This window comes from Elephas maximus, chromosome 3 (assembly GCF_024166365.1).
Source record: "Elephas maximus indicus isolate mEleMax1 chromosome 3, mEleMax1 primary haplotype, whole genome shotgun sequence".
Lineage (NCBI taxonomy): Eukaryota > Metazoa > Chordata > Mammalia > Proboscidea > Elephantidae > Elephas > Elephas maximus.
This window is the reverse complement of record NC_064821.1, coordinates 217,846,359-217,860,622: the sequence shown is the minus strand read 5'-3', so window position 1 is coordinate 217,860,622 and position 14,264 is coordinate 217,846,359.

Below are 14,264 nucleotides of genomic sequence, written 5' to 3'. Positions count from 1 at the left end.
ATAGAATATAGAAGAATTTAGCATACAAAAGGTAAAATATAGAATACAGAAGAATACAGTATATAGAAGAATTTAGAACATGGAACATAGAATATAGAATACAGAATATAAAAGAATATAGAATATAGAAGAATATAGATAATAGAAGAATATGGAATATAGAATATACATTATAGAAGAATATAGAATATTGAAGAATAGAGAATACAGAATGTAAATTTTTTAAATATACAAAAATACAGATGAGAGACTACAGAATACAGAGCACAGAAGATAGAATATAGAAGAATATAGAATATTGGCAAATATGGTATATAGAATATAAGATATAGGATATACAATATAGAAGAAGTAGGAGAATACAGATTATAGAATGTAGAACCTAGAATATAGATTACAGAAGAATATAGAATGCAGTTTAGAAGGTAGAATAAATAATATAGAATTTAGAAAAATTTAGAATATAGAAGAAAATGGAGTATAGAATGTAGAATGTAGAACATAGAATAGAGAACAGAGAAAAGTAAAGAATATAGAATTTAGAATATAGAAAGTAGAATACAGAATATAGATTATAGAAGAATATAGAATGCAGAATATACATTAAAGCATATAGAAGAGAATAAGACACAGAACTTAGAAGAATATAGAACATAGAATGTAGAATACTGAGTACAGAGTGCAGAATATAGAATGTAGAATATAGGAGATGTAGAATACAGAATAAAATATATAAAATGTACAATATAGAATATAGAAAGTAGAAGTATACAGATTATAGAATACAGAAGAATAACAGAATTTAGAATGTAGACTAAAGAACATAGAATAGAGGATACAGAAGAATATAGATTATAAAATAAAGAAGAATGTAGAATATTGAATGTATAATATAGAATCAGAATATAGAATATAGAAAGATTTAGAACATAGAATGTAGAGTGAGAATATAGAATATAGAAAATGGAAGAATACAGAGTGAAGAATGTAGACTATAGAAGAATAAAGATTATAGAATGTACAATGTAGAATATAAAAACAAAATAGAAAACAGAATATAGAATAGAGATAATATAAGAATATAGAAGGATATAGCATAGGGTGGTATATAGAACATTGAACATAGAATAAAGAATACAGAGTATGGAATACAGAAGAATATAGAATATATAATGTAGAAGGATATAGAATTTGGAAGAATATACAGTATAGAATTTAGTATGAAGAATATAGAGGATTATAGAATGTAGAATGTAGAACATGGAATATAGAAGAATATAGAATATAGAGTTTAGTATTAGAAAATGGAATAAAGAATATAGAATTCAGAAAATAATATAGAATATAGACAAATTTAGAACATAGAATGTGGAAGAAATATATAGAAGAATAAAGAATCTAGAATAGAGAATAGAGAAGAATAAAGAACATAGAAGAATTTAGAATATAGAATGTAGACCATAGAATATAGAACATAAAACATTGAATATGGAATATAGAATACAGGGTATGGAACATAGACTATAGAAAAATATAGAAGAACATAGAATATAGAATATACAATATAGAATATAAAATGCAGAATGTAGAATACAGAACATAGAATATAAAATATAGAATATAGAAGAATAAAGATTATGGAATATAGAATGTAAAACATAGAATATACAATACCAAATATTGAAGACTTTGGAATATAGAATATGGAATATGGAGTATAGAACAGAATACAGAAAAAAATAGTATATAGAAAAATATAGAACATTGAATATAGAATACAGAACACAGAGTATGGAATACAGAACATAGATTATAGAAAAATACACAATATAGAATATAAAAAATATAGAATACAGGTGAACATAGAATATCAAATTTTGAATAGAGAATATAGGACTTAGAAACAGAATATAGAATATAGAAGAATGTAGATTATAGAATATACAAGATTATGGAATATAGAATGTAGAACATAAAATATAGAATATAGAAAAATATAATACACTGAATACAGAAGAATATAGAATATAAAATACATAATATGGAATATAGAATACAGAAAAATATACTATATAGAAAAATATAGACTATACAACATACAACATCAAATATTGAATATCGAATACGAGTGCACAATATAGAACATAGAATAAAGAAAAATATAGAATATAGAGGAATATAGAAGAACATAGAATGTAGAATTTAGAATGTAGAATATAGAACACAGAATATAGAAGAATTTAGAAAATAGAATGTAGAATATTGAATATGGAATATAGAACATAGTATATAGAAGAATATGAACATAGAAGATAGAATACAGAATATAAAGGAATATATAATATAGAAGAATATAGATTATAGAAGATATGGAGTATGGAATATGGAAGAATATAGAATATACATTATAGAAGATAGAGAATATTGAAGAATACAGAATATAGAACATAAATTTAGAATAGAGAGTAAAGAGTAGAGGAAAATATGGATGACAGACTACAGAATATAGAAGGTAGAATATAGAAGACAATAGAATATTGACTAATATGGTATATAGAATATAGGATATACAATATAGAAGAATGTAGAATATAGAAAGCAAAAGAATATAGATTATAGAATACAGAAGAATATAGAATATAGATTACAGACGTATATAGAACATAGAATTAGAAGGTAGACTATAGAATAAAGAATAGAGATTCAGAATATAGAATAATACAGAATTTAGAAATATTTAGAATATGGAATGTACAATATAGAACATAGAAGAAAATGGAACATAGAATGTAGAACATAGAATACAGAATACACAAAAGAGAATCGAGAAGAATATAGAATAATTTAGAATATAGAATGTAGGCTGTAGAATATAGAATATGGGAGAATATAGATTATAGAACATAGAAGAATATAGAATGTAGAGTATAAAATATAGACTATAGAAGAATATAGAATACAGGACAGAAGACTATAGAATATAGAACATAGAATATAGGATATAGAATACAGGGAATTGTAGAATATAGAACATAGAATATATTAAAAATAAATTTTTTAATAGAATAGGGAATATGAAAAAAGGAATACAGTATGTAGAAAAATATAGAACATAGAACATCGAATACAGAATTTGGAGTATGGAATATAGAATATAGAAAAGTATAGAATAAAGGACACAGAAGAATACAGAATATAGAAGAACATACACTATAGAATGTAGAATGTAGAAAAAACCCAAACCACACGAAACCTGCTGCCATCGAGTCGATTCTGACCCATAATGACCTGGGTGGCATAGTGGTTAAGTGCTACGGCTGCTAACCAAGAGGTCAGCAGTTTGAATCTGCCAGGCGCTCCTTGGTAACTCTGTGGGGGAATTCTACTCTGTCCTGTAGGGTCGCTATGAGAATGTAAAATACAGAATACACAATATAGAATATAGAAGAATATAGATTATAGAATATATACGATTATGGAACATAGAATGTAAAATATAGAATATAAAACATCAAAGAATATAGAATATGGAATATAGAAGAACATAGAATATAGAATACAGAATGTGGAATATAGAATGTAGAATATACAATCTGGAATATAGAATATATAATACAGAAGAATATAGTATATAGAAAAAATAGAATATAGAACATAGCACATCAAATATAGAATACAGAGTATGGAATATAGAAGAACATAGAATATAGAATGTAGAATATAGAATAGGGAATATGAAAAATGGAACAGAGAATATAGACTACAGAAAAATACAGTATCTAGAAAAATATAGAATATAGAACATCAAATATAGAATACAGAGTATGGAGTATAGAATATAGGAAAATATAGAATATAGAAGAACACAGAATATAGAATATTAAATATAGAATATAGTATTTATAGGATAAATTATAGAATAAATTTATATTATAGAATATAGAACATAGAACACAGAAGATAGAATACAGAAAATAGTAGAATATAGACTATAGAAGAATACAGATTATAGAATATACATTACAGAAGAATATAGAATAATATGAAATACAGAATATAAAAGAATATAGAATACAGAATATAGAATATAGAATATAAATTTAAAACGTAGAAGAACATAGAATATAGATGACAGACAATAGAATGTAGAATATAGACAGAAGATAGAATATTGACAAATATCATATATAGGATATACAATATAGAAGCATATAGAATGTAGAAGAATATAGATTATAGAATATAAAAGAATATAGACTAGAATATGGAATATAAAATATAGAATGTAGATTATAGAACAATATAGATTATCGAGTTTAGAATGTAGAATATAGAATAAAGAGTACAGAATTCAGAACATAGAATATAGGAGAAAATAGAATATAGCAAAATTTGGAGTACAGAATATAGAAGAAAATGAAATATAGAATGTATAATGTAGAATATAGATTACAGAATAGAGAAGAATAAAGAATATAAAGAATTTAGATTATTGAATATAGACTGTAGAATACAGAAAATAGATTACACAATATAGAATATGGAATATAGAATATAGAACAATATAGATTATAGAACATAGAAGAATGTAGAATGCAGAATGTAGAGTGTAAAATATAAAATATAGAGGAACATAGAATACAGAACGTGGAAGAATATAGAATGTAGAATACGGAATATGGAAGACAGAATATAGAACACAAAAGAATATAGTATATGGAAGAATATAGAACATAGAACACAGAATATAAAAGAATATAGAATATAGATGAATATAGAATAATATAGAATGCAGAATATAGAAGGATATAGAATATAGAAGAAAATAGAATATAGAATACAGAATATTGAAGAATATAGAATGATATTGAATATAGAAAAATTAGAATATATTATATAGAAGATATAGAAAAAAGAATATACATTATAGAATATAGATGATAGAAGACTATACAATACAGAATATAGAATATAAATTTAGAATATAGAATGTAGAGGAATATGAAATATAAAATGCAGAAAATTGATTATAGAATATAGAATGTTGAAAATATGGTTTATTGAATACAGGAAATAGAATATAGAAGAATACAAAACAGAATATAGAAAAATATAGATTGTAGAATGTAGAATATAGAAAAATATACAATATAGCAAAATATAGACTATAGAGTTTAGAAAACAGAATAAAGAATATAGAATTCAGAGTATAGAATATAGAAAATAATATAGGATATAGACAAATTTAGAAGATAGAATGTAGAATACAGAATGTAGATTATAGAATAGAGAACAAAAAAATAGAAGAATTTAGAATGTAGAATTTGGAATAAAGAATGTAGAATATAAAATATAGACTAAAGAATATAGAAAAATATAGATTATATAAGATTATAGAATACAGAAAGTAAAATATAGAATATAGAATAAGGAATGTAGAAGAAAATAGAATATAGAATGGACAATATAGAATATGGAATATGAAATATGAAATAAAGAACAATATAGTATATAGAAAAATATAGAGCATAGAACATCAAATGTGGAATATAGAATATAGAAAAATATAGAATAAAAAGGTATAAGAGTATAGAATATAGAATTATATAGAATATAGAGTGTAGAATGTAGAATACAGAATATAGAATAACAAATATAGAATATAGATTATAGACTTTAGAAGATTATGGAATACAGAATGTAAAATATAAAATATAGAAGAGTATAGAATACAGAATGTAGGAGAATATAGAATATACATTATTGACAAATATGGAACGTAGAATATAATATAATATGTTAAATGTACAATATGGTAGAATACAGAATATAGTGTACAGAATATAGATTGTAGAAGTATGTACAATATAGAATACAGAAAATATAGAATTTAGAATATAGAAAATAGAATAGAGAATACAGAAAAATATAGATTATATAATATAGAAAATAGAATGTAGAATAGAATATGGAATACAGGATAATATAGAATATAGATTGTGAGCGTAGAATATAGAATAAAGAATATACAGGAGAGAAGAATAAAGAATATTGAATAATTTAGAATATACAATGTAGACTGTAGAATATAGAATGTAGAATATATTATACAAAATATAGAATAAAGGATATAGAATATAGAAGAATATAGATTACAGAATATAGAAGAATGTAGAATATAGAATGTGGAATACAGAATACAGAAGAATATAGTACAAAGAAGAATACAGAATATAGAACATAGAAGATAGAACACAGAAAAAAAAAGAATATAAAATATAGAGGAATATATAATATAGAAGAATATAAAATACAGGAAACTGAAGAATATAGAAGAATTAGAATATTGAATACAGAAGAATATAGAATATACATTATAGAAGAATACAGATGATAGAAGACTATACAATACAGAATAAAGAACACAGAATATAGAATTTAGAACATAGAATATAAAATATAGAATAAAGATATAGAATATAGAAGAATACAGATTATAGAACATAGAAGATGATGGAATATAAAATGTAGAACATAAAATATAGAATATGGAATGTAGAATATAGCATATAGAATACAGAATATAAAATATGGAACATAGAATATAGCATACAGAAAAATATAGTATATAGAAAAATTTAGAAGCTAGAACATTGAATATACAATATAGAATACAGGGCATGGAATATAGTACATAGAATACAGAAAAATATAGAAGTAGAATATAAAAGAATATAGAATATAGAAGAATATAGAATTTGGAATGCAGAATATAGAATACTATAGAATGTAGAATATGGAATAGGGAATATAGAAAAATACATAATAGTATAGAATATAGAATTTAGACTATGGAATATAGTATGTACAATGTAGAATACAGAATATAAAATATAGAATATAGACGAATATAGATTATGGAAAATAGAAGAATATAGAATATAGAAGAATGTGGAATATAGAAGAATATAAAATGTAGAGTGTAGAATATAGAATATGGAATACAGAATACAGAAAAATACAGTACATAGAGAAATAGGATATTCAACATACAACATGGAACATCATATATAGAATACAGAGGATGGAACATAGACTATAGAAAGATATAGAATATAGAAGAACATAGAATATACAATTTAGAATGTAGAATACAGAATATAGAAGAATTTAGAATACGGAATGTAGAATATAGAGTATGGAATATGGAATATGGAATACAGAATATAGAAGAATATTGTATATAGAGGACTATAGAATATAGAACTTAGAAGATAGAATACAGAATATAGATTATAGAAGAATATGGAATATACGAGAATATAGACTATACATTATAGAAGAATATAGAATACAGAATATAGAAGAATATAGAATGCAGAATATGGAATATAGAATATACAAGAACATAGAATATAGATTACAGAAGAATATAGAATATAGAGTTTAGAAGGTAGAATATAGAATAAGGAATATAGAATTCAGAATATAGAATACAGAAGTATATAAATCCAGTGCCATCAAGTCGATTCCGACTCATTGCAACCCTATAGGACAGGGTAGAACTGCCCCATAGAGTTTCCAACCAGCGCCTGGCACAGTATTTAGAAAAATTTAGAATATAGAAGAAAATGGAATATAGAATGCAGAAAGTAGAACATAGAATATGGAATACAGAATAGAGAAGAATATAGAAGAATTTAGAATATAGAATGCAGACTGCAGAATATAGAATTTGGAGTGTAGAATAGAGAATGTAGAATATGGACTATGGAATATAGAATACCGAAGTATATAGTATATAGAAAAATATAATAAAAATAGAATATAGAAAAATACAGAATATAGAACATAGAATAATATAGAATTTAGAATGTAGAAAATAGAATACAGAATATAGAATGCAGAAGAATATAGAATACGGAATGTAGAATATAGAAGAATATAGTATATAGTAAAAAGAAGAATGTAGAATATAGAATAACACAGAATATAGAATACAGAAGAATGTAGAATATGGAATATAGAGTATAGAATACATAATATAGAAAAATATACAACATAGGACACAGAATATGAAAGAATATATATATTGATATAGGAGAACATAGAAGAAGGATATAGAAAATAGAAGGATATAGAATACAGAAGATTATAGAATATAGAAGAATATAGAATATACATTATTGAAAAATATACAATACAGAACATAGAATAAAGAATGTAGAGGAATATAGAATGTAAATATATAGAAAATAGAGTATAGGAGAATTTTGAATATAGAATACAGGAGAATATAGAAGAATATAGAATGTAGAATATTGATGAATATGGTATATAGATTATAGAACATATGATATAGAATATACAACACAGAAGAAAGCAGAATAAAATAGAATATAGATAATACATTGTTGAAGAATATAGAATATGAAATATAGAATATAGAAGATAAAACATAGAATATAGAATATTGATGAATATGGTATAAAGAATATAGAATAAAGGATATAGAATATAAAATATAGAAACATATAGAATGTAGAAGAATACAGATTATAGAATATTGAATACAGAACGTAGAATGTAGAATACAGAATATAGAAAATAGAACATACGTTATTGAGGAATATAGAAGAACATAGATACAGAATGTAGGAGAATATAGAATATAGAAGAATAGAGGATATAGGGGAATATAGAAGATAGACTAGAAGAAAATAGAATATTGATGAATACGGTATATAGAATACAGGATATAGAATACACAATATAGAATTATATAGAATATAGAATGCAGGAGAATATAGATTTTAGAATATAGAATAAAGAATTTAGAATGTAGAATATATAATATAGAAGAATATGGAATATAAAATTTAGAATGTAGAAGAATATAGTATATAGAAGAATATAGATTATAGAAGAATATAGAATATACAGTTTAGAAAGAACATGGAATACAGAATAGAGAAGAATAAAGAATACACAAGAATTTAAAATATAGAATGTAGACTGTAGAATACAGAATATAGAATATACAAGAATATAGATTATAGAATATAGAAGGATATAGAATACACAGAACATAATGTAATACATAGAATATAGAAAACAACATAAAAGATAGAATATAGAAGAATATAGAATACAGAATATAGGATATTGATGAAAATGCTATATAGAATATAGAAGAATATACTATATAGAAGAATACAGAATATAGAACACTGATGAATATGGCATATAGAATATAATCTATAAAATGTACAATATAGAAGAATACAGAATGTAAAATATAGGACATAGAATATGGAATGTAGAATATAGAATATAATATACAGAAGAATATAGAACATAGAACAAAGATGAAAATGGAATATAGAATATAAGATATAAAATATAAAAAAAAATTTTTACATTCTTCAATATTCTATAATCTGTGTATTTTATTTTCTATAAAGAATATAGAAAAATATTCTATAAAGAATATAGAAAATAAAAGTACACAGATTATAGAATATAGAAGAATGTAGAAAGTAGAATATAGTATATAGAACAAAGAACATAGAATATAGAAGAATACAGATTAAGGAAGAATATAGAATATATAAATATAGACTATAGAATATACTACATAGAATATGATGAATATAAAACATAAGATATAAAATATGCAAAATAAAAGAACACAGAATAAAGAATATAGAATGTAGAAGTATATTGATTATAGAATATACAAGAATATAAATTATTGAATACAGAAGAATATAGAATGTAGAATATAGGATATAGAATATAAAAGAATAAGGAACACAGAATATAGAGGAACATAGTATATAGAAGAATATAGGATATAGAACATAGAACAAAGAGAATATAGAATACAGAGTATAGAAGAATATAGAATATAGAGTACAGAATATAGAATAAAAAATATAGAAGATAGGATATAGAATGTTGAATGTAGAATATAGAATACAAATTATAGGATATAGAATATAGACAAATACAGAATATAGAAAAATACAGACTAGAGAATGTAGAGGAATATAGAATATAAAAAATCAAATATAGAATATAGACTACAGAATATAGAAGATAGAAAGTAGAGTATAGATTATACAATATTGAAGAATATTGTATATAGAATATAGAAGAATATAGAATATAGATGAACATAGAATATAGAATTTAGTTTGTAGAATATAGAAGAATTTAGAATACAGAATGTTGAATGTCGAAAATAGAATATGGAATATGGAATAAATAATATAGAAGAATATGATACACAGAAGAATATACAACATAGAAGATAGAATACAGAATACAAAAGAATATAGATTATAGGAGAATGTAGAACACAGAATACAGAAGAATATAGAATATCAAAGAATATAGAATGTAGAACATAGAATATATGCCAGGATATAGAATATACAAGACTGAAGATAGAACATAGAAGAATATAGAATATTGATCAATACAGTATATTGAATACAGAATACAGTATATAGGACATACAATATAGAAGAATATAGGATATAGAATGTAGAAGAATATAGATTAAAGAATATAGAAGAATATAGAACGTACGGCATAGAATATGGAATATAGAATATACAAGAATACAGAATATAGAGTTTAGAATGTATAGTACAGAATATAGAATATACAATTCAGAATATAGAACAGAGAAAAATATAGAGTATAGAAAAACTTAGAATATAGAATAATACAGAATACAGAATGCAGCATAAAGAATATAGAATACAGAACACAGAATATAAACGAGAGAAGAATAAAGAATATAGAAGAATTTAGAATATAGAATGCAGACTATAGACTATACAATTCAGAATACAGAATGTAGTATATGGAATAAAGAATATAGTATATAGAAAATATAGGCTATTGACAAATATGGAATATAGAATATAATATGTAAAATGTGAAACAGAGGAACATAGAATATAGAATACAGAATATGGAATGTAGAGGTATATATATTATACAATACAGAAGCATATAGAATATAGAGTACAGAACGCAGCAGAGAGAATATAGAATTCAGAAGAATATAGATTATAGAATATGTAGAAGTATATAGCATACAGAATATTTAGAATATAGAATGTAGAGTGAGAATATAGAATATAGAAGACATTAGAATGTAGAATACAGCATTTAGAAGAATAAAGATTATAGAATATAAAATGCACAAAGCAGAATATAGAGTACAGAATATAGAAAATAGAATGTAGAATATAGAATATGGAATATAGAAGAATACAGAATATAGATGAATATAGAATTAGAATATAGAATTTAGAATGTAGAACAAAGAATATAGAATATAGAAGAATATAAAATATACAAGAATTTAGAATATAGAATGCAGAATGTAGAATACAGAAGAATGTAGATTATAAAACATAGAATATAAAATATAGAAGAATATGCAATATAGAATATAGAATTTGGAAGATAAAATATAGATTATAGAAGAATATAGTATAGAGAAGGATACAGAATATGGAAGAATATAAAATATAGAACAATATAGAATAGAGAATGTACATTATAAAAGAATATAAAATACAGAAGAATACAGAATATAGAAGATAATAGAACGTAGAATATAGAATAAAGATGACAGAACATAAAAGATAGATTATAGAAGAATATAGAATAGTGATGAATATGGTATATAGAATATAGGATATGGAATATAGAATGTAGAATACAGATTATAGAATACAGAAGAATATAGAAAATAGAATGTAGTATGGAGAATGTAGAATATAGAATATAGAAGAAAATAGGATACAGAGTTTAGAATGTAGAATATAAAATAAAGAATATAGAATTCAGAATATAGAGGAATATAGAATACAGAAAAATTTAGAATATAGAATGTAGAATATGAATATACAATATAGAAGAATACAGAATATAATAGAAAATAAATACAGTATTTAGAATATGGAATCTTGAATATAGAAGTATATAGATTATAGAACATAGAAGAATATAGAATGTAGAAAGTAGAATATAGAATATAGAAGAATATAGAATACAGAATATGGACTAAGGAATATAGAATATTTAATAGAGTACATAGAAGAATATACAATACAGAATATTGATGAATATTGAATATAGAAGAATATAGATTTTAGAACACAAAGAATACACAGTATAGAGAACAGAATATAGAATGTAGAATTTAGAACACAGAAGATGGAATATAGAGAAATATAGAATATAGGATATTGACAAAAATGGAATATAGAATATGGAATACAGATTAGAGATGAATGTCTTATATACAAAAATATAGAATATCAATAAAAATGGAATATAGAATATAATATATAAAATGTACAACATAGAAGAATGTAGAATATACAACACAGAACATAGACTGTAGAAGTACATAGATTATAGCATATAGAAGTATATAGAAAATAGAATTTAGAATGTAGAATATAGAACATAGAATATAGAATGCAGAAGAATATAGATTTGACAACATAGAAGAAAAAAGAATGTAGAATGTAAAATATAGGATACAGAATATAGATTATAGAAGAATATAGAATACAGAAAAATTTAGAATATAGAATGTAGAGTGGAGAATATAGAATATAGAAGAATATAAAATATAGAGTGTAGAATATAGAAAACAGAATTTAGAATGTAAAATGTAGTATATAGAATATACAATATAGAATAAAGAATATAGAACAGAATGTGGATTATAGAATATAGAATATAGAGTGCAGAACATAGAACATAGATCATAGAAGAAAGAAAACAGAAAATATAGAACATTGATGAAAATGGAATATAGAATATAACATATACAATATACAAGAATATAGAATATAGAGTTTAGAAGTATATAGATTATAGAATATCAAGGAATATAGAATATTGAATGCACAATGAAGGATATAGAATATAGAAAAATATAGATTATAGAATACAGAAGGATATAGAATGTAGAATATACAATGTAGAAGAATATAGAATACAGAATGAAGAATGTAGAATATAGGATATAGAATAAAGAGTATAGAACATACAACATAGAATATAGAAGACAGAATATGGAATATAAGATATAAAATATCCAAAATAGAAGAATACAGAATATAGAATGTGTTAGGATATTGATTATAGAATATAGAAGAATATAGATTCTAGAATGTAGAATGTAGAGTATACAATACAGAATATAGAAGAATACAGAACATAGAAGAATATAGAATATACAATTAGAACATAGAAAATAGAACTTAGAAGATAGAATATAGAAGAACGTGGAATATAGGATGCAGAATATACAACATAGAATACAGGATATAGAATACAGAAGAGTATAGATTATAGATTACAGAACAATATAGAATATAGATGACCGTATAGAAGAATATAGATAGAGAATGTAGAATACAGAATATAGTATATAGAATAGAGAAGAATATAGAATGCAGACTGTTGAATATAAAATATAGTATATAGAATATTTAATATAGAAAACAGAATATTACAGATTATACAATATAGAATCATGGAATATAGAGAACAGAACATAGAAAGTAGATTATAGAATATAGAATACAAAAGATAAAAGATAGAATATAGAAGAACATAGAATATTGGATATTCACAAAAATGGAATATACAATATAAGATATAAAATAAACAATATAGAAGAATATAAAATATACAATGTAGAAGTAGATTATAAAATATAGAAGAATATAGATTGAAGAATATAGAATTTAGAATGTAGAATATAGAATATAGAAGAATATAGATTACAGAATATAGAAGAGTATAGAATATAGTTTATGGAATATGAACTATAGAATGTAGAAAATATAGTATATAGAAGAATATAGAATACAGAATTACGACATATATGGAATACAGAATAAAATATGTAAGAGGTACAATATAGAATACAGAACACAGAATACAGAACGCAGAAGTACATAGATTATAGAATATAGAAGAATTTAGAATATAGAATGTAGAATAGAGAATACAGAAGAATATAGAATGTAGAATAGAGAATACAGAAGAATATAGATTATAGAATATAAGAGAATACAGAATATATACTGTAGAATGTAGAACACAGAATATAGCATATAGAAGAATACAGAATATAGAAAATTTTTGAATATATAATGTTGAGTGTAGAATATATAGAATACAGAATATAGGATATAGAAAAATATAGAATATAG